The sequence below is a fragment of the Sciurus vulgaris genome (assembly GCF_902686455.1).
Source record: "Sciurus vulgaris genome assembly, chromosome: 8".
Classification (NCBI taxonomy): Eukaryota; Metazoa; Chordata; class Mammalia; order Rodentia; family Sciuridae; genus Sciurus; species Sciurus vulgaris.
In genome coordinates this window covers 37,392,464-37,415,903 of record NC_136468.1, presented here as the reverse complement: position 1 = coordinate 37,415,903, position 23,440 = coordinate 37,392,464, and the positions used below count along the sequence as shown (strand labels likewise).

The window sequence follows — 23,440 nt, the reverse complement described above, 5'->3', positions numbered from 1 at the left end:
GTCTAACCATTTTCTAAAGAATATGATTGGGGCATTTTAGGTAGTTAAATATTAAAATAATCTAATTGAAAAGGAGACTTTTAGATTATTCATTTTGATTGACAAACTGCACAAAACGGCTTTGTTTCATAAGTACATTTCAATCACTCAAATTTTGTGGATATTACTAGCATTTCTGAGAAAGGATAAAATGTATCTTGGCTTTTTTTTTTTTTACTTAACTAGTAAATATGGCTGGTTTTGCTTTGCATGCTTTACAGGCACCTGTTATTAAAATATCTACATTAATCAAATTTCTCAAGTATTGTGCTTCTCTGTAGGAAAGATCTTCAGTTATACAGTTGTCATAGTTTTATCCTTCCCTTATAACTCAAGAAAAATGTTCCTTTAGAATCAAAGAAACATACTTCTGCATTAAATTTTCATGGTTATAAAAAGTACATTGCCATGAAACATTAATTGATTAAGAAGAATCACAGGACCCATGCACTAGTCGAAAGCTCCAGAATGCAAAATAAAAGTAGTAGTCATCCTAAGTTGAAACAAATCTCTAGTGATTTGAGTAAAATGCCCCCTACCCCCTTTCATTAAGAAACTGAAGCACAAGCAGGTTATCATATTTGCTACAATCAACAGAGGCAAAGAGTAAATTCAGTTTCTCATCTTTCGATTCTAAGTAGGATATTCTTCCAAACTGTAGGCTCTTTGTTATTAGTGCACAAAGACAATCACATTAATCTCTGGGCTCTATTATTAAAGTGAAAAAAATAGTGTATCCTATAGAGATATACAAATAAGAGACAAACTACTTAACTCTCTGATGAAAAACAGTTGCAGTTTATTTCTCAATATCAGAATTTGCCTTAATTGGCTCACTATTCTGATTTTGTTTCGCTTAATGTTTTCTTGTCTATTTTGTGGCCACTGCATACTGCAAAATCTGGGTTCTCCACACAGTATGGACAATGCTATAACTACAATCCACCACCAAGAAATAATAACTCTAGAGAAGTGTTTCCTTTCTTGAAGTTTCTTTTTTCCACTTCAGTCTCAAGATTTATGTAATAAAAGCACACTGAAGTCCCAACCCTCTTTCCCAAGAGAAATTTTGTTTCCTTATACCATCTTTGCTGTTATCTTAATGTTTCACTACCCCCAAATCTCGGAACTCCTTTTCACAAGAGAGAAAGTATGGGTGGGGAGTAAGCCAGTAGGAGGAAAAAATTAATTTTGTTTTCAGTTTGACTTATTCTGACCAAATATTATAACTATTCCACATAGTATCTTTTAACTTCTTTCTCTGAGGAATAAATGTAAGATATGAACAAATGCATATAAGAAGTTGGCAAGAATTAAAGTGACAGAAAAGTTCTCTGTAAGATCTTTGTTTTATGTCAATTGCTTTTGAGAAATTAAAATCAAATGCTGGGTAATATTGTAGTTTGGGATATGTGAAAAGTATTTTACTATTATTTCAGGTAGGATGACTCAGGATCCTTTTTCTACACTGACTTGAACAGACAAACCAACTTAATATAAGGAAAAAAAAAAACGTTTTCATTGAAATTAAAAGGATACAATGAAAATGCATTAAAAATATGTTGTATTAGCCTTTTAAAATTCTTTCCAATTATTTGCAATGACTCCATTGAAGGTATAAGAATCCTTCCCCCAACAAAGATGTCCTCAGTTTAATCCCCAGAACCTCTGGATTTGTAGCTTACATTATACAAGGGATTTTGTATTTACCAGTAAATGAAGGATAATGAGATAGAGTGATGATCCTGGTATAGCCAGTGCAATCTCAAGGACTCTTAACAGAAAGGCATCACAGAGTCTCACAGGAGATGTGACTGTGGAAGCAGATGTCAGGATGGTATGGAGCACAGAGCCCAAGAATGTAGGCTTCCTTTAGAAACTAGAAAAGACAGAAAACAGATCCTCCCTGGACTCTCCAGATAGGGACTAAACCTTGCCAGCACTGACTATAGCAATTCTGTCCTCTAGAACTGAACGCTAATAAATTTCTCTCCTATATGGTAAATTTGCTATAGCAGCAAAAGGAAACAAATGAATATATAGTTTTTAATTCTGAGTTTTGTTTTCTCCTTCTTATAACATTACATATGTTGCTCATGACTTCTAAGAAACAGCCTGCCTAGAAATGCTGGTAATGTGGACTTCCCAATTCGTAGCTGAAGTTATTTGAGGAACACTCAAACAAAGGTCAGTTCCCCAAATCTAATGTTTTAACTAACTTGTAAATCTTACTAAGATGACCCAGTAGCAGAAGTTACAAAGGCAAAATATTCCCTCTCCCTCTGTCTCTCTCTTTTCCTGTTTCCTCCTCTCTCCTCTAAGTTTTATCTCCACAAAATGTAGATGAAAATAGAATTTAGCAGAAGACAGCTCCTAAGTATGTGCAAATCCTGGTTTAAGCTTTGTTCCTGAAGCTCTATTAAGTCATTTACAGCTGTTAGTATGATACTAACACGATCAATCCGAATCTCAAAAATATCCCTCACACAATCATGTGGAGACTGAGTTATTGAAAGACCATTCTAGGTACAAAAATATACATATATAAATAAATTGTATATATGTATATATATATATATATATATGCAATTTTGGTAATATTCTGGGAGAGGATAATAGATGGCTTAAGCTAAAGCAATGATAATATAGTTTCTGGAATTGTAAAACAAAAAAATAGGCCAAATATTATTCATTAGAGAGGAGTTAAAGAAAAAGTACATGCAGGAATTTGATTGATTTATGCAGGTGGCAAAGGGGAAGGAAGATTCATGTACAATGCTGTATTATGAAAGGGAAAAGATTAAGTTATCAAAATAAGGGATAAAAGTAAAAGCAAAAATTTTGAAGGAAAACTGATGAATTCAGCATTGACATAACCAAATCTGAGTGCTTATGGAACATCCAGGAGGGAGACCTAGTGCACAGCTGGATGTGCAGAGTCAGGGACACAGACTTGGTGGCCAGTTCAGAAGTCACTGAATTAGGGTTTGAGATAAAACCGCACAAGTTGAAGAATTAGAATTAGAAGGACAGAGCATTAAGTCAGGAACTCTGAGGTGCTTCAACATCTAACGGGTGGAAGAAACTGAAAGAATCTCAAAAAAGCACAAGGAAAATGAGTACAGCGCACTATCACAAAGCCAATGTCAAACAGAGTTTCAATAAAAAAGTGACTATCAAAGCCAAATGCCACAGATGAGGGACAAGAAAGAGCAGAAGGTACTGCCAGCAGACTGGGGAAAACTGGGTCACTGGCAATCCTCGGGAGTACCATTTCAGGGATGTAGAAGGAATCGCAGGCAGCCTGCAGGGACTGGAGTGACTCACAAAATTTGGGTGAGGCAACCTCAGGGCCCAGAGGCTCCAGCTCTTCTCTCCACACTCCCCAGGGAGGAGCACATCTGTCCTCCTGGCTTGAAATGCCACCACCATGCTAATGACTCTCCAATTTGCATTTCTGTTCCAGATCTGTGTGGGGTAGAAGCTAGAATGCAATGATTTGAGAAGTGAATTGGAGATGCCTTCTTCTCTATTTACTTTCTGTGTCAATAATAGCAACTACTCCCAGAGGTAGAAATACCATTTACATGCTAATAATATAAATCCCAAACCATAAATCCCAAGGTTATGTTTCTGCTCCAGAATTTTCTCATTCTTTATGGGAAGTACAGCTTTACATATATGCAATATATATCATATATAAGGTAGATATATAGTGCATCATATATCAATTACATAAATTATTATAGTATATACTATATATGCACAGTATATTATTCATAGAAAACCAGTTTTATAATCATAAACATCTCAGAATTTAAAATTTACATGCCCAAAATATTCATTATTATCCCCTTTCTAATATCTTCCTTTCAGAAACTGGGTAGTCTCCCTTTATTCCTTTATTTTCCTTACCCTCAACATACAATCCTCCAAACTTTCTAGCTCAAAAATGGATCCCACATAGATCTAGCTTTACCTCTACTACCAAAGCTCTAGTTCAAGGCACCATCATTTCAACTATAAATCCTTCCACACATATCTTCTAGTTCCCTCAATTGCTCACTCCAACCACGATTCATGAAGCCTTCAGAATGAACCTTTAAAATCACGAACTGTATTACCCTCTCTCCTGTCTCAAATTTTTCAGATGCTTTCCATTTCCATCTAGAATAGAACCCGTTTTCCTTATCATGGTCTAAAAGTTGAGTAGGTGGTACCCCAACTACCTACCCAGCTTCATTTCATACTGCTTTCCCTGAGCTCATTACGGTCCGGCCACACAATTTTTTTGCTCAGTTTCTGCAGTAAACCAGGCATCATCTCACCCTCAGAATTACCTTTTATTCTTGAAGGAGCATAGAGTGCTCTATCCTGAGTTCTGCAGAGGACTGGAATGTCTCCTCTCAGGACTTGGTTATAGTGTCTACTGACCACTATTTCAATAGGTGCTTCTCTAATATTTTCCATTTCTGAACCTTTCATAATGTTGGCATTTTGTAATGAGCAATTTATGTTGGTTGTTACATTTATCATCTATCTTATGGTAATAAGATTCTAAGCTGCTTTAGGACAAGAAATTTGTCTCTTTTGTTTATTATTGGAAATTCAGTACTGTGCACTGTGCTTGGTAAATGGTAGATGATAAGCAAATAAGTAAATGAGGAAAAAATTACTGACAGTAATAACTACCATGCATTGAATGCTCACAATATGTTAAGAACTATTCTAAGCATTTTCCATGTACTAATCCTTCAATCGTCACAATAACTCTATGAGGTAGAAACTATTACTATTACATTTCAATGGGGACTATAATAAATAATAATTATTATATTAATGATTAATAAATATATTAATAAATAATGAAAACACAGTTTAAATTATATTAATCCTATTAACATAATAAAATTATAGTATTGATCATCATCATCACATAAATTACTAGGTACCAAAAGCTTGCTTTGAATCAGGCCCATTGCTTGGAGCTCTTACCCTGCTTGGGTCATGTCATCATCACATTAAGGCCAAGAAAGCCAGCAGCCCTGTGCTGTGTGTACACAGCCATGAGAAGGCAGAGCTAAAGGACAGTAAAGAGCTCTAGAGCAAAGCAAGGACTCAGATCCACGCTGGTTTCACTACTGAATTTTTGGTTTGAATCAGTATCAATTGTTAAAGTTTTGTCTTTCAAGTAAACATTTTTTTTTTTTTTTTTGGTACCAGGGATTGAACTCAGGGGCACTCGAACACTGAGCCACATCCCCAGCACTATTTTGTATTCTATTTAGAGCCAGGGTCTCTAAATAGTGCCTCACTTGTACTGAGGCTGGCCTTAAACTGATGATCCATTAAGCATGCGCCATCACGCCCAGCTAAATGAACAAATATTTTTAATGAAAATACCTAGTGCTGAGATGGAGCAATGTAACACACCCCTGGAAATGCCATGCAGGACATAAATTTGTACAATATATTTGCATAGCCTCAGTAAGTTATCCTAAATATGTAGAAGATCTGAAGCATTGATATGATCACTGATACCATACGAACAGTGATTCCAAAATGTCAAGAACACATAAAATTTAAATATACACTCCAATGACCTTCTTGTAACCTTCTTTAAAATGTGGGATTTGATTTTGTTCTCATTTCCTCAGGTCAAAGGATTCTGGTGATAGGAACACTTGCTCATAGGATGACTAGAAAGCATAAAGTTGGGAAGCAAAGCTAAAGGAAGCTCCTTTCCCTCTACTAATCACAAAATTTTTCAAAATATAGAATGATACAAAAAATGACCCGAACAGAGAAAGTAAGACTGTTAAGCTATTTTAAGAAATATGTCATCATTTTTTTAAGTCATTCTTGACAACGTATTCCTAATTATTCAATTCCTGTTACCATTGAATTGACTTTTAAAAAGCACATGAGATAGCTTCTAAGTTCTGAACATTTACAAAACATTTTCACAGGAGAAGTTAGAACTTTAGGAAAGTTAAGGAGCAGCACATGAATAACTGTTTCAAACCATAACAGGATATTTCAAATTCTCAACATAAACATATTGGATACTCCACCAACACAAGCCAGAACTTGTAAAACTGTTCTTACATTACACAATAACCTTGGTGTGTTCGTCCCATAAATGCCAAGACTATAATGTGAGCATAAATCATTCTCTCTATCCTTAACCAGTATTATTTTTCTCTTGCCCAAATCCAGGAACTCATCTCAAATTGAGTTTTCTAAAGGAACACAATAATGGATACAAAAAGAGGCATGCTTCTAAAACGAAACTAAAATAATTTCAACCAAATTCTCTTGTCTCTCATAAAAGGTTTTCTTTGGTACTTTGCTTTTGTTTTCTCTCAAATTCTTCTTACAAGGACTAACTAATAATGGCAAGGTCAACTATGCTTACAAGTGACAATGACTTGGTAACCCAATATCTAAGAAGTCATTTGCTGTCACATATCTATCAACAGCCCTTCAGAGAAGCAAGAGAATATGATGCCTTATTAGGGTGCTACCTGAGTTGGGGTAGAGGCTCCATCATTTTGAAATGACTGCTTGTACAGGAAAATGGGACTATGTTGCAGCCTATAAATACATTGCCACCTCTAATGAGTGGCAAGACATCTCACTCTAGAAAGCCAAATGCTGCAATGTGTCTTCCAAAGTTCTCTCCCTGGTCCCAAGAAATTAGATACAGATTCAAATAAAGTTATTTAAGGTAGATTCTGATACACAGACACCCACGCATTCCCAAGTTAAATTTTTTTCTCTTAGATTGTCTCCAGTCAATCTGACCACTTCAACCTGACAGGAGAACCAGTCGAATAAGCAGTTTGCGGGCCAAAAAACTGTCAAAATGGTCGGCTTCACTGGTGATTACTTTTTGACTGACTGGAGCAGTCAAGTTCTTCAAAACAGTCAAACCACATTTCCCAAATACAGTCTCAGCACTTACTGTTTCCGTGTCCTGTTTATATGTTTGAAGGAAGGATTACTGAGCTACAGTGTTGAAGAGAAACAAGTTGAAAAAGTTGTGAGCAACTAGTTTGACAATTAGGATCCCATCAGAGTTGGTCCCCAGCTTCCACACCGGGGAGAAAAAGCCTTATGGCCCTGCCCAAGAGCCATGAATAAAAGTTAGTGGTGGAGGACATGCACATGACCTGCTGTTAACATTTTCTGGTTAGGGAACTAAGACACGTCCTGACAGGGAAATGGGCTTCCCCTACTTTCTGGGATTAAATAAAAACGCATGGAAAGAATCCGGCGGAGGGTTTGGTAATATTGATGTCATGTTAACAGGAATTATTTATTCCTAGTGTGAATAACCATTTTTGTCAGAAGAAAGATAAGCTTGAAAAATCTCCTTAATACATTTAAAAATGGGGTGAAGGCAATTTAATTTCTTAGCAGGAACAAACACCAACACTGAAATGCAATCTGATATTTCAAAAGCATTGTGAGAGTAGCAGTTAAGGTCACAAGCTTTGGAATCAATCAACCTGACTTCAAACCTGAGCTCCCCACACACAGGTTGTGTAATTCTGAGCTAGATATTTCCCTAGCCATATGCAGTACCCTTAACCTTACAATGGATGCAACAATATTACTCAATTGCCAGGGTTGTTGTAAATCCTAGATGACTTTATGTGGGTACAGTATATCAAATGGGGTAAGGTGGACCAGAGCAAGGTGGCTCATCTCAAAACAGTGTTAACCATGAGAGCATCTTGTTCAAGTAAAGCATTTTAAAAAGTATTGGACTTCTTTTGTATCAGCATCTTATGTTTCTTTGAAGTCATATCCAAGTTTTATCATTCCATATCTTCATAATCTCTGATAACAGCATCAATAAGCATGGCTCATGGCACAAGATTCCCATTCTGTGCAGACATTAACCAGGTGCTTCACCCTCACTTTCTTCTTTAAGAACCATGAAAATTCTAGAAAGTAGATCAGACTCACAGACAAGAAAGCAAATGCCAATTAAAGGGCATAACTTGTCTTGGATCAAACAGATACTGGTTAAAGCTGGTTTTAAAACTTATGCACATTCTATTTCATCATAATGCAAAAAATACCTACCCATATTTCTGGGTAGTATAGCAAAGAATGGCTGATACGGCAGGCTGTGTCTTCCTGCTAAAAAAAAAAAAAAGAAAGAAAGAAAAAGAAAGAAAGAAAGAAAGAAACCAGTGTTCATCTATTGAGTTTCCAAAGGCATTAAGAGTAAATCAGAGTTGAGCCAAGTGGTGCAAGCCTGTAATCCCAGACCCTTAAGAGGCCGATGCAGGAGAATCTGAGTTCAAAGCCAGCCTCAGCAAAAGTGAGGCATTAAGCAACTCAGTGAGACCTGTCTCTAAATAAAATAATAAATAGGGCTGGAGATGTAAAGTAGTCCACTGCCCCTGAATTCAATCCCCAGAGCCCCCCGACACACACACAAAAAGGTAAATCAGAGGAGCCAGGATGATTCAAACCTGCTCTATACTGTATCCAGAATCCTTCCTGTGTTGTTTCTATTTTCTAATTGAATCTTCGGATTCTAAAACAATAAATGTCCGACAGGTAAAACTAACAGGCTCCAAAGAACCTGGGGATACACAGGATTCAAAAACTGGTTGATTAATTCAGCAAACACAGGGTAGAAAGCCTTGTTACATGAAGAAAACTCAAACATGAATTAAAATCCCGAAACCTAAGAAATTGTTGTGACATCAAAATGGTATAATGTTTTGGGGGGTGATTTTTTAGTCGTTGATAGAGGTAGCAATCTCAGACTGTGATGTACAAAAAGCCTAAAGACTCTGAAGGAGCGTGAATGAATGGTACCGCTGGGAAGAGCCCAGGCTTCCAGCTAAAACTCAACATCGGAGGGTGTAATCTAACATACAGGATTAACATCTCAGGAGTCCTGCCCTGGGTCAGCTCATCTCTTTGTGATGCCTTATCCTCTAGATGGAAATAAAAACAGTGAACTCTTTTAAATGTGCCCTATGGTCTGATTAAAGATTGAAAAGGGCTCTAAAAATCCACAGCACTCCCAGGGAAAAATGCTAAATATCATTATCATTATTACACCAAATGCCATAATTTGGTCTCCTCAGATTCCCTTTTTATGTAGATTCCATCAAACTCTGACTTTTGACTTTTCGCCTCTCTGACCAAATCTCCAATGACAAAGCAAAGGGAAATGTTGAGGCAATTAGTGGGAAATGGAAGCAATTAATTCCCTTTTTTTAGTGGAGACCTGGCCTCTGTGAACCAGTTTAACCAAAAATAATCAATGACCTTTCTCTGCCCAAACTGAAGCAAATCTACTTGATATTTGTCACTGGTTATCCATCTACTGCTTCAACATTAATGAGTCTCTTCACTGTGCCCCTTCCTTTTATGAAATAGAGCCATCACTTCTGGTCCCCCGTTACCTCTGCATCTGCTATTTTTGCAAATCGAATACAGTCAAAGACCTCGTTATCCATGTGTAAGCCCAGGAAACATTTTTAGCATAAGCATGGTTTATGATGTCCCCCAATGCTTCCCCCTCAAACTGTTTCCCCTTCTCTTCTATAGAAACCAGATCTTGTTCAAAATGCATGAAAAAGAACAACAAAGATAAAGTTTAAATTTAAGTGTCCCAGAAAGGTTTCCATAATTTATCTAGATCTGAGGACCATATGTAAACCTAGATCCAAGTCCCTGCCACTCCACTTTCTTTCTGGTCTCCTTGGAAAAGTTACCTGCCCTTCACAATGCTCACTTTTCTCTCTGAACAATGGAGATCTCAGCATTTTCCTCAAAGGTATTGTCAGATTCAAATGAAGTGATACACATAAACTTTAGAACAGGAATAGAGTCTAATCGATATTACCTATTATCACCTGAGAAGAGAGTGGAGGGAAGACAAGGATTTCATGAAATGGAGCTGATTTTGATACTCACTAAAATCCTTCTAAAAAAACTGCCATGCAAGCAGAAGTAGTTAGCGTTCTGGGTCTCCCATTTATACTATGGCACAAGATTTATTATTTTAGCCTATCTACTTGTTTTGTAAATTAGTACATTCTGGAATAATGTTGCTTGCTAGTTTTGTTGATGTTGCTCTTTGTTTCACCTTTAGAAAATGATGGAAAGATTTGTCATACATCTCACAGGGTGTATTCAGTGGGAGGAATCCAAGGTATTTGGAGACAACTTAGTACAATAGCGTTTCAAATGCAAACTGATGAAAATGCAAAGGAATCGACAATACATTTAGAGAAAATATGGAAAGATAAAAATGTCCTATGAAGAAAAATGCAAAGTAACAGTTACTTCCCAAATTATGTCGAGTTGCTTCTTTCTCTATTTCCTTTTTCTCTGAAAACTCTTTCCTAAGGCAGAGTATTCTAAGACAATTTGAATAGGAGATGATATTGAGGGGGAAAAGGCTAGATGTATGAGATATTGGTTCATGGTTAACTTTCTTGTTAATAACATTTGTCAGAAACATGGGGTCCAGGCTTCATAGGGAGGACAAGAGAAGTTCCTTGCTGTGAGCTAGATTTTCAATCCTAGAGCTCCTATGTCCATCATAAGTCTGATCTCCTAGGGACAGATTCAGAGCAACTCTTCTCTTTGGAACAGGAGCAAAATTTTAGCACCATCAGATTCCTCATCCTTTAACCTCAGGCTGAGCCTCAAAACTTTATTCTCCCTACTAGAGATTAACTCAACTTAAAATCCTCAGGAAACATGCTTATAAACACAGACAGACTTATTCAAAGTCACATGACAAGTTGGTAGCAAGCTGAAAGTGCTGAACTTCTGACTTCCTATTTCAGAGTGTTCCATCAATACCAAGCCAAGTAACCACAGAGAAATCACTGAATCATTTGCACATAATAGCATGGGCCACTGGTTTTGGAATTAATCCATGTTCAGTTTAAATGATTATTTCTCTAGTGGAAAATGTCACTGTTTGTCACCTTTGATTCTCTTGTGAAGTAGGTTCTATCATATTTTTAGCAAATGCACCCTGTTCTTGCCAAAATGTACACCTACTATGTAAGGTATTACCCAGAGACAACACACACACACACACACACACACACACACACACACACACACACGTACACCTTTGCTCCTTTAAAGTAGATTCAAAAGCGCTCTAGCAACAAAAATCTAAAACTAATAACTCCAGTCTTTCATCTTCCAATTAATCTTCCAAATGGCTAAGGCCAGAGAGATCCTACTAACACATGAACAGATCAATTTATTGTTCTTGTTAAAGTCCTACCACTTTTAAAAGCGTAGTGCTTCTCGGTCTGTCCCCAACCTTATCTCTCTGGGCTTACTTTATGTTATTCCCACAATGACCCAAGCTCTGCTCAAGGGCCATTGAACGTGCCCTTCATAACTCTGCACATGCCTACTCTTTTGGACTAAAGCCTTTCTCCCACCATTTTCCTGCCTAGAGAAGAGGTAACTATTTTCAAGACATGCTTTAACCATCATCTCTCTGAATCCTTCCCATACACCCAAACTCAAGACAATTCACATATACTTTTATTATGTACTGGTCTCTACAATTAATTGTTGAAATCCCTGAACTGCTCATTGGCAGATACCATGTCTTAGGCATCTGAGCATCCTCAGGACCTAGCATAGCACAAGGTGCACCCCTTATTTATATTCTTCAATATAACCAAATTCGTACACATATTAATAAGACAAAATGATATATTCTCTGCCTTCTTTAGAGAATGGTGTCATAATTTATCACATCCACTGGTTTTTTTTCCTACTTAGCTTAAGGGTAGATAGGCTCAGGGTTTTCCAAACATTCTATCATCAAATATTCACAAGAAGTATTCAAAAGACTAATAAAAATGCCATAAAAACAACAGATGTTTTAAATTTTGAGAAAATTAAAAAGAAGTTGAATATGCTTACTGAAACCATCTTTAATGGCAGGTGCAATTTTTATGGAAAGGGCAAATCATCCTTCATGTGAAAAACTACCTTGCAGTTTTTTAAGGGCAATCATATCTATAGAAGAGAGAAAGTAATTGACTAAGTGGAGAGAAATATTTAAGAGTGTGAGTAAAGGAATGGATGTCTCTTAAGATTAATTAAGGAAAACTCAGAATTTTACCAAAATGTAAAGTCTATTAGTGAAAATGCTGCCAGCAAAACTTCTGTTGCAAAAAGTTCAATAAATTTAAATGTTTTTGCATCTACACAGGCTCAGAGGGAACAAAGATGGTAAACATCTTAACTGCTGAGAAACTCCCTTTTGAAACTAGCAGAGATCATGACCTGCTGTAGATCAAATGTCAGGGTAGTAAGTATTGACTGAGGTTTTCAAAGAGTCAGGAAAGATGCTTGATAAAATGAGTCTTAGCAAAGAGGGAAAGAAAGTATAAAACTAAATAACTGATTAATCAGATAACCTGGCTTCCATTCTTACTTGGGTAGAAATACATCTAAAGGAAGACAAATATCTACCAGAACTTAATTTATTCAAGTGCATCCAGTCTTCTGCATTTGGAACAAGATTGTGAAGAAGAAATAGGAAAAGAAAGAAGGGATGATGGAAGAAGACTGGGTCAATGAAAGAAGGATGAATACAGTCTGTTTCAGTAAGCAGGCAGGAAGAAAATATTTCAGAAAAGGTGAGAGATGATTTTGAAACACTCTTCCATAGTAACTCTTGAGAACAAATAAGGGCATATGAATCCTTATCAAAAGTCCACCTCTACTTCCTAGACTCATTTCCTTCCATTGCCTCTCTTAGATACCTTCTCTAAAAATAGATCAAAAAGATCTTTTTGAGATCAAACTTTTACCTATTCTTTCAAACCTGAAAAGATAAAAGAAAAATGCAACCAGATAGTGTTTAATATCATCAGGCTCAATGTCCCTCGATCCTGAAAGCAATTAATAAATTAGGAATAAGAATTTTCTCTACTTGACAGTTCATTTTTAAAACTGATTACCCAATGATGTTTCATAAGTTTACTTTTCATTATATGGATTCCCTCAATGTTCTTAATGTTTAACATAAACTACCTCTTTATTATTATTGTCTTTGTTGTTGTTGTTAAGAAATGACCATTGCATGTCCCAATGATTCCAATTGAATGAAATCACAAAACCTTCTATTATCAACTATGCTTATATGAGTCTACCAAATTTTGATACTTCTACAAACATTCACAACCCAACTCCACAGATTCCTTGATTGGTGATTCACAATTCTGTAAAATATAGTTTTGCATGTTAATTTTTTACTGCTCTTTTTTTCCTTTCCTACAAAGCCACTGTTAACCTCCCTCTAACCAAAGGTTGTATCTTTGCAGATGTTTGTCATTGCTACTGCTTGATGTCTCCATGATCTTGGTAAATATCACCAGCAAAACCTTAGCAGCAACTATATTTTACACTCTATATCTGTTTTGCTTTGTTGCCAAATAGTTCAAAATAGCATCAGCTGTTTGTAAACATTGCTAGATCTTGCTCCATTTCTTAATTCAGTGTTTTTGACTATAAAGATTATCTCCACTAAGAATCTGTAATGTTTAACTGATTTCAGAAGCTTTATTTGTATAATGACATATAAAAGATTAAATGATGACTTTTCCACATTTAATATGTCAATAATAAGTCATAATTCCATTTGAATCAGATTCCATTGAGTTTAGTTGAAACCATGGTATAAGAACAGTTTGTTTCTTTCAGTTTTTCCTTTCCTTATCTCTCCTTTCTAAATATCCAACCTTTTTCAAAATTATTTTCTACTTTCACTATACTAATTCCTACAATTTCTGAAAAGTTTATATATAGTAAAACTTTGTATTATATTTAAACATCTTATAATCATTTTGGCTATCTGCAAGTTGAACACTTGTGCCTCAATCACCAAAATTGAGCTGACTTTGAAGAAACGTGTTTCATTTTTTACATCAACTCAAAGTTTCAGTTCAACAAAATGTACCCATACATTGCACTATTCTACAGCTTTGGAATAAAATTGAAATTTGAGAAATTATAAGAATAATCAAAGCCAATAAAATAGACAATATGAAAATTAAACATACTCCATTCATTTCTCAAGGTGGAAACCATAAAATTTGGCCTATTTAAGGTAGTTTTCACCAAAAAATGTAAAATATTTAATATTAATTCCAAAACTACTTAAAAGCATATAACTATATTCAGATTCATTTAAAATACAGGTGAAACACAATTGTCTGAATAATCTTGATAATAAACTCTACATTCTGTTTCACTTTGCTTTGCTGACAGTCTCTGAACAAGGAAGAATCATCAAGGTTATTTTCAACTCTCAATGTTAAATGAAGTTTCCAGTGAATAAGTTATCAATTGCTACTCAAGATGAATTAAAGATTACCCCAGGTTTATTATTTTTCTCAAAATTTCTATTCCCAGTAAAGCATTCTGAGACAATATTGAAAGTATGTAGTAATAATTGATATAAAAATATATATGTATAACATATATGAATGCATATATGTGTATACAGATATACAAACATCTTTAAACTCTACTATAATTCTTTTAATTATTATAATGAAACATCTGTTTAAAAAGTTATTGCTTTAATTTACTTCAAATCTCCTAAACAGTTAGAATCTATATATTATGAAAGACAAGAATAATTTTTGATCCCTGGAAAAAGAACATATGCTAACACACTGGTGTTATTTCATACTTCTATGAACAGAACTTATATTTTCTTACCTTGAAAAGCCAATAAAATATATATTTCTAGAATGTAAATAGAAATTAACATTTACTCATAAAATAACATGAGGCAATAAGATGTTAAATCATATTTCAATCTAGTAAATATCTGAGAATATTAAACCATCAGAAGAAATTCCTTTGGTTACCATGAACTAAAACAGTGATTTCTACATCTTGATTAAAATAAGACATTAATAGACTTTCTGTAATACTTTACTCAAATTATAGCAAATCACAGCTTGACTACTCTAACATCCTGATACCTACTCATCACACAAGATGAAATCATAATTATTAGCAAGCTACACACAGCAAAGTAAAATAGGTATTGATTAGACTTGTCTTCATAGTTTGTTTAAAGTACAGAAAATTAACCTGCCAGTTTAGTTACCTACCAGCACTGATTGGATTCTATCAGTGTAATCACCACTACAAACAGCATCAAATTACAATCTCTCTTCCCATAACACAAGCACAGTGCCCAAAGAGACACCCGGAGTAAATGATCTGATCATGAGTAATGAATAGTTTGGGCTGGTTGGAATCCACTTAGTTGAGGAAAGAGAAAAGAGAAGTGGCTCATTAGGGCACTTCCTGAACCCTGGTTGGAATTTCAGTTAAGGAAGAAGAAATGACACAGCAGTTTCAAGTTAGGGTGACTTCCTTTCTTTATCTGAAAAATGCTGCTAATTTGAGAAATAGCACTCCAACAAAACTACTCCACAGTGGTGTGGCCACTGTAGAAACTCCCGTTGATACCATTATTGCCCCATAATTAACAATTTTTTCCCCAGAATATACTCAAGCAGTTCATGGTTGTTATCAAAATGAACTAAGATCCCACATTCATTGCAACATGCTATGTTTCACGAATAACATTTCCTCAACAAACTGACCTGCACCATGTTTTAGTTTTTAAGAATTGTACTTTTGTGTGAATCATTAACATATTTTGATCTTTTGTTTAATGCAATCAAATATTCCATATTTACATAATAAAAGCATTTGATTTTGCTCTCAAAGTGACTCCAGGATAATTTTTATCTTACCCAAGAATATTTTGTCTTCCCATGTAGAAGGAAGATACACAATTCAACTTTTGAGATTTCTAATTTTTATTATTATTTATGTCCTAGTTTGACCTGTATCTTTAAAAGACATGAGCACCTGTTACTGCCTTTATAAATGAAACTACTGAAAAGATCTATTTCATGTATTAGTTATCTGTAGAAACATACAATTAAAAGATACAACTTTATTCTCACCAGGTAAGTTTTGGTGTGAAACTATATTCATAACAGTTACACGGTTTGCTTTTTTTTACCTATATCTTTAAAAATATACAAAGCAAGATGTTCAGGTAAATTACTGAATTTTCATGTAAAGGTTATGCAAAAAATTTTCTTGCCTTTGAGTTTTAAAAGTTGTGCAATTAAACTGACATTTGTGTTTATCAAGAATAGAATTATATGAAAATATCTTGGAATTTTCTATCTTGTTTTAAGTACTTCAAAAGTGCTTTTAACAAAAAAGGTTCAGACATTATCAATAGAAGATTTTCAGGTTTTCTCATGTTCTCATGTTTCACGTTATTTTATCATACATCTAAGCCTTCTAAGATGTTTGGAAGTAGTGAATATTTAATTTAGTGTAAAATTGATTGATTTAGCTTAATATTAAAGAAGACTCATCAGAAATATTTTAGGAAAATAAAATATTTGTGATTTTAATTCATATTAGAAACAGGATTAAATTAGAATTTAATATATTTGTGTGATACAATACATTTAACATTTAATAGCTCTATGTAAAATACATTTGTTTAATTCAGAAGGTAAGTTTTAAAGCTATATTACTCTAGGGGCCTATGTTTGACTTTCAAAAGTTGAAGCTGTGTGCATGCTTATATATTCATATCTGAAGAACCAGAAATGTATGAATTAACAGCAGTTATCTCTTAATGAGTTTCCAATGGGATAGTTATGACTTTTAAAAGTTTCGTTATCCATTGCTTCTATATTTTATATAACAAGCAGGTATATTACTCATAACAAAATACAGTTTCAAAGGGTTTTTCTTTTCCATTTCTTTTGCTCTGTGGTAGTGGAGATTGACCCCATGGCCGTGTACAAGCTAGGTGGTATTAAATTTTAAGCATCATTTATACATCAAAACTTTTAGTTATAGGATGCTATTTGCCACAAAATAATTTTACCACAAATTGTCTTTTTGCTTCCCCTATAACAAGAGTAACAGAGACCATGTAGAGAATTCATCCTAATTTAATTCTTCACTTTGGTTTTTACCTGACTGATGTTTATGGAGTCCCTGCAAGAAACATTTAAGGTAACTAATCATGTGACAAAGAAAAAGACAAGCCATCTTCTTGTAATTCACCAAAAATTCCTATTATGCCAGGGAGCATTTTTACTTCTCATGTTTGAATGATCATCAAGTCTCATTAGCACTATATTGAAGTAGTTCTCACAAAGAAAAATATGTCAAAATGCTTACGGACAAAATCTCCTCTTATGATTTGGATTTGGAATGTCCCTCAAAGGCTCATGTATGTAAAGACTTAGTCAAAATGCAGCAATGTCCAGAGGAAAAGCTTTTAGGAAATGATTGGATCATGTCAGCTCTAACTTCATCAGAGGATTGATCCATTTGATGGGTTATTAATTTGAATGGATTTTGGGGAGGTTGGAGGAAGTAAGTCACTCCCTTGCTCTGTGTACATTACAGGATTAATCTTGTCCCCAGCCTCTATTTTTTCTCTGCTTCCTGGCTGTCATGAACTGAGTGGCTTTCCTCTGCCATGATGGTCTACTTCACCTCAGGTCCAAAGCAATGGAGACAGATGACCATGGACTGAAATGTCTGAAACTGTGCTGGAATAAATCTTTCCTCATCTAGGTTGTATATGTCAACTGCTTTGATCACAGTGATGAAAAGCAGACTAAAGTATTCCTTTGAGTTCTTTGGTTCAAATTCCATCTCTGCCCCTTCTTACCTACGGCAAATACTCAATATCCCTTTGCCTCAGTCTCCTCATCTGTAAAATAAGGATAATAATAGTACCTAGGGCCAGGCTTTCATGGGGATTAAATGGTTAGTCAATTTAAATTGCTTACATGGCACCAGAAAGTAAGTAAATGCTATGTGACTTTTCCTCCTTTTCTTAATTGTCTCTGTCACATTATTTATACTGTCTCTGTCATCTTCCACCATCTGCCATGTCTATCCACTGCCAGTTCCTTTATCCAAACACTCTAGCTCTCCACTTGTTTTCAGAGATGACTATAGGTCACCTTATCCAGAGAATAGCTCCCCATGTTTATACCAGATCCCATCCTCCTCCCTTACCCAAGAGCATTGCCCAGAATGTTTTCCCTCATATCTATAATCTACAATGGCAAACATCAATTATCAATTCTCTTCAAAGCTATTTCCATTAGAATATAAACAAGGGTCCTTTCTCTCACCTAAAGGAAAACAAAACAAAACAAAACTTTCTCTTGTCTCCACTCCCCATCACTCCATTTCTTTGTTTTCTTTTGGAGAAACTCAAAAGAACTGTCAGTATTCACTGTCTTGGATTCCTTTCTTCCCATTCTCTCTTAAGTTCATTCTACTCAGCCTTTCTAAAAATTCTTGTAAGAGCAACAAAACATCTTGTCAATATCATTACCAATAACTTCTATCTTGACAATAAAGTGGTCAATTTTCCATACCAATTTATTTTCTCCACCAACTGCATGTGTTTCATAGTTTCCTGCCCCTTTAGTGCCTGTCTTTTCTTCATTGGTTTTTAGATCACCCCACAGACTCAGATTTTCCCCTAGCTCACGGTTCCTTCCCTGTCTCCTATGCCGCTTCCTTTCTTCCCTAAGGCAATGCTACTGAAGTGTCCGAAGTCTCCATCTGTGTTCTCTTCTTCTCTCGTGTTACTCTTTACCTTGCTACCTCATTTGTTCTCATGAGCATATGATCTGTAGACCAATGACTCTCATGGTCATATATCACACCCGATGTCTCTCCTGTATTCCATACCTATATATCCAACCACCTACTCGACATCTGCCTTTACCTGTATAGCAGAAAACTCAAATCTGTCTTCCAGCCACACACACCACTTAAAGCTCTCCCTAACTGCCCTTCTGGCAACTTCATCCCTACAGTTTCTCAGGCTCAAAACCCTATAGTTATTCTTGCCTCCTCTCTTTCTCTCATATCATGGAGCTCTCCACCTCTAACTCTGGGGAGATTTACCTTCAAAAACATACAGCATCTCTGCTTCAACTAACTCCCATTGCTCTCATTCTGGACAAAGCTAAGTCCATTTCTCACCTGGATATCTGCAAAAACCTTCCAGCTGCCTTCCTTGCTTCTTCTTTGCTACCCCTCCACCCACCAGCAAGCATAGTTTGTTCTCAAAAGGCAACCAGAATAGTTCTTTGAAAGCCCCAAAGTTAATTCTGTAGCTTTTGTGTTCAACACTCTCTCACAGCATCCCTCTATACTCAGAGAAAAAATTGAAGCAATTCCAATTCCTTAAAACAACTTCTAAGATCCGAATGCTACACACATCCTTTAAGTCTTTGGGAAGTATCAACTTCTCAGTGAAGTTTACAGTGTGTAAAAATTTGCCTTTTTCTCCTCCCTCTCATCAGCCCCCTCTGCCATGCATCATCCCCCTCACCCTGTTCTTCTTATTCTCTCTTCCAGAGACCCCATTCCCTCCCAGGTTTACTATTTACTTTTTATCACCCATTGGAAAGCAGGCTTCCCAAAGATTCCTCATTTTTCTGATAGTTGGCATATCCTACCCACTCAGCAGCGCGACTGCAGTTGCTGCTCAATGCATGTGTGCTCGCTAAGTGAATAAATGCAAGCACCAGAGTAACCTCCTAGCTGATCTTGTGGGCCCATCTCCTTCTAAGTCATTTCCTGTCCTGATCTTACTTCCAATTCATCTTTCTCAATCACACATTTAATCATTGTATTTCTTTTATTTATAACCATTAGAAATATCCTACTCCCAAAACTTTGATTCCAAATTCCCTAGAAAAACTTGTAAAAGTCTTCACAACTAAATCTGAGTCTGGATTTCAAGTTTCTTCATAAAACTGACCCTTCCTTCCTTCTGTCCAGAATGTCTTTATTCGGGACTCTCGGGACTCTCTGCTTTTCAAAGCCTAGATCATATCTGATCCCCTGTCTAGAACTTTGCATGAAAATACAGAGTCGAATGCTTTTGTGTGTGTATGCTGTATGTGAACTAATGATACTTTGCCATATTTTTATTACAAATGTCAATATATTTTTATCCCACAAAATATTATAAATTCAACATAATATTCATTAAAACTCTATGCTTATTAATATTTACTGAGAAGAATAAATGAAAGGTCAAGTCAAAATATTTTGAAAATAATAATAGGAAAGACTTGAGCAATGAGATGCTACATACATTGTAAAACTACATTACTTAAAACAGCTCACTACTGACATAAAATAGAAAACTCAAACCTTTCACAATTTTAGAAATTCATTACATGTTCAAGGTTGTATTTTATAGTATCCAGAGATTGATGTATTCCTTAATATACAGTTTAGGTCAAGTTGCTAATAATTTGATGTGTGTGAGAGAGGATGAGATTGTAGCTATACTATATAAAAAATTCAATTTCAAAAATCTTATAGATGTTGAACATTTTTCATATGTTTGTTGATTGCTTGTAGATCTTCTTCTGTGAAGTGTCTGTTTATATCCTTAGCCCATTTGTTGATTGGGTTATTTGTATTCTTCGTGTAGGGCTTTTTGAATTCTTTATATATTCTGGAAATTAGTGCTCTATCTGAAGTATGAGTGGCAAAGATTTTCTCCCACTCCGTAGGCTCTCTCTTTGCATTACTGATAGTTTCCTTTGCTGAGAGAAAGCTTTTTAGTTTGAATCTATCCCAGTTATTGATTCTTGCTTTTATTTTTTGAGCTATGGGAGTCCTGTTAAGGAAGTCTGATCCTAAGCCAACAAGTTGAAGATTTGGACCTACTTTTTCTTCTGTAAGATGCAGGGTCTCTGGTCTGATTTCAAGGTCCTTGATCCTGGAGATTCTTTAGAAAACTTGGAATGGAACCACCATTTGACCCAGCTACGCCACTCCTTGGCCTATACCCAAAGGACTTAAAATCAGCATACTACAGAGATATAGCCACAACAACGTTCTTAGCTGCTCAATTCACAATAGCCAGATTGTGGAACCAATCTAGATGCCCCTCAATTGATGAATGGATAAAGAAACTGTGGGATATATATATATATATATATATATATATATATATACACACACCATGGAATATTACTCAGCCATAAAGAATAATAAAATTATGGCATTTGCAGGCAAATGGATGCAGTTGGAGAATATCATGCTGAGACAAGCCAATCTCAAAAAACCAAAGGACGAATGATCTCACTGATAAGTGGATGATGACACATATAGGGGGTGGGAAGGGGACAGGAATGGAGGAAGGAGGGACTCTATAGAGGGATAAGAGGGTTGGGAGGGGTAGGGGGAGTAAAAAAGTAACAGAATGAATCAAAAACTATTACCCTAGGTAAATGTATGATTACACAAATGGCATGCCTCTACTTCATGCACAAAAAACAAGATGTATCCCATTTGTTTACAATAAAAATGAATTAAAAAATAAATAATGTTACACAGCACTGAAAAAGAATCTTATAGATTTATTTAAATATGAATATTTAAAAACATTACTCAGGAAAATATTTGATTGTCTAATTTGTAATCCACAGAGTGGAGAAAATATCACTGAAGAAAAAAATTTGGTCACCTAAATATTAAACCTCTTTTTGTGTTACGTGTGGTACTGGGGGACACTCTACCACTGAGTTGCATCCTCAGCCCTTTTTATTTTTTATTTTGAAACAGGGTCTCATTAAGTTTGCCCAGACTGACATCATACATGTAATTCCATCTCAGTCTTCTGAGTCAATATTAAGCCTTTCTAAGAAAAGAACTATCTTTTTTTTAATTTGACAAAACAAAAACTGGGAAATTAGGTTTTTCAGCAGCTTTAAAACATATATTGATGATTATTATACTGTATTACATTTTTCCTTATTTGTTTGTCTTCTTACCTGAAAAAATGCCTATGGCTGAATTGAACCGTAACATTTCCTTCTTTGGATTAGTAGTTCTATCCTAGTGTTATCACACCTAAAATCATGTAAAATACATGCTTCAGACATGTCTCAGACAAAAAGCAAAAGGAGGTAGAGTACCTCCTTTGCTTCCCTGAAAGCTCTTAGTCACTGCCTGAAGACTGCTTCCAGGAGAGGAGAACACTCATTTTCAGGTCCTGAGTTTGACCCTTTTAGAGGTGGTGGAAACTTTGAAAGGTGAAGCTCAGTGGAAGTTCTTTTGTGCACTGAGGGTGGACGGTGGAAGAGGATTGCTCCTTTCTCTTTCACTTCCAGTCATGAGAAGAGCAGTTTTGCTCTGCCAACCATTCCTGTCATAGAATACCTCACACTGCCAACCAATCATGAACCGAAACTTACAAAACTGAATCAAAATAAATCTTTTCTCCTTATAATTTTATTATCTCTGGTATCTATTATAGTGGCAGAAAGCTAACTCATATTGGGAGATATGAAAATACAGACCAAAAACAAATGGCATATACTTCAGTTATTTAGAATCAGTCATATCACACATTGAACTGTATATATTATGCTTTAAGGTCCTTTGACACAAACCTCACTATCAAACTAATACCATATTTATTTATTCACTTTTTGAAATAATATTCCATCAAAAAACATGCCATGTATTAGGCACTAGGTATATAAAGACAGTCTCACCCTCAAGGAGATTAAAATCTAGGACATTTTTTAAAGATAAATTACCCATGGTTTAAATTAGTTTATGTTAGAAAGACGGTAATTTAATGGGGTAATATGTAAATTAGTGACCAAAGGCTAGGTCAGGACAACAGAATTGCCTTTTTTGAAACTGGCTTTTGGGAAGGCATAGGATATTGAAATAAGAAATGCTGTGAAAATAAAGATTGTTTGATTTCCAAGGCCAAACATATTTTTGGCCACTATGGCAACCATCAATAATAGATAATGTTTAAATTAAAAGTACTAACAAATTGTACGGGAAAATCCTGCAGTTGATGCACTTTTAGAAATGGACTCAGAATGTAGTTCTATAAGTAAAAAGTAGATGAGAAGATCTTATATTAACCCTTCAAGGAAAACCAGCATATTCCTTGTTACTTTCGATTGCTTTCATAGAAGTTTCAAAAATAAAATGTCATTGGTAAAAATCCTTTTAATGGCAACCGATTTTGTTCATGGGATGTTGAGGGTTTTGTGTTCAAATGAATGCCCTTTTTTAACCAACAATTTGCTCAGTTAAAGACAATCATTAATTTGGGAAAAAAATCTCCAATGTTAAACACTAAAGAAACCTACATTTTCTATTAAAAAGCCAAATCAAAGGAAAAGCTATCTCACAAGAATTGACATAGAAACTTCAGAACCAGTATAACAGAAAGCAAGCAAACAAAATCAGATGTGGATATATAGAACAGAATTTTTAT

The 23,440-nt window shown here is 35.4% G+C and overlaps 1 protein-coding gene across 3 annotated transcripts in view; it reads right to left on the bottom strand.

Moving 5' to 3' along the window:
- The window catches only part of TFEC (transcription factor EC), a 137,811-nt gene that overhangs the window by 52,110 nt on the left and 62,261 nt on the right, over positions 1–23,440 (bottom strand). Inside the window, exon 1 of one of the 3 annotated variants that reach the window (XM_079150526.1) lies at positions 15,198–15,347. The exons of the other annotated variants lie outside the window; for them this stretch is intronic. The gene's annotated coding sequence lies outside the window, so the exon portion shown is untranslated. Of the gene's footprint in view, positions 1–15,197; positions 15,348–23,440 lie in introns of those variants that run through there. 3 annotated transcript variants of the gene reach the window in all.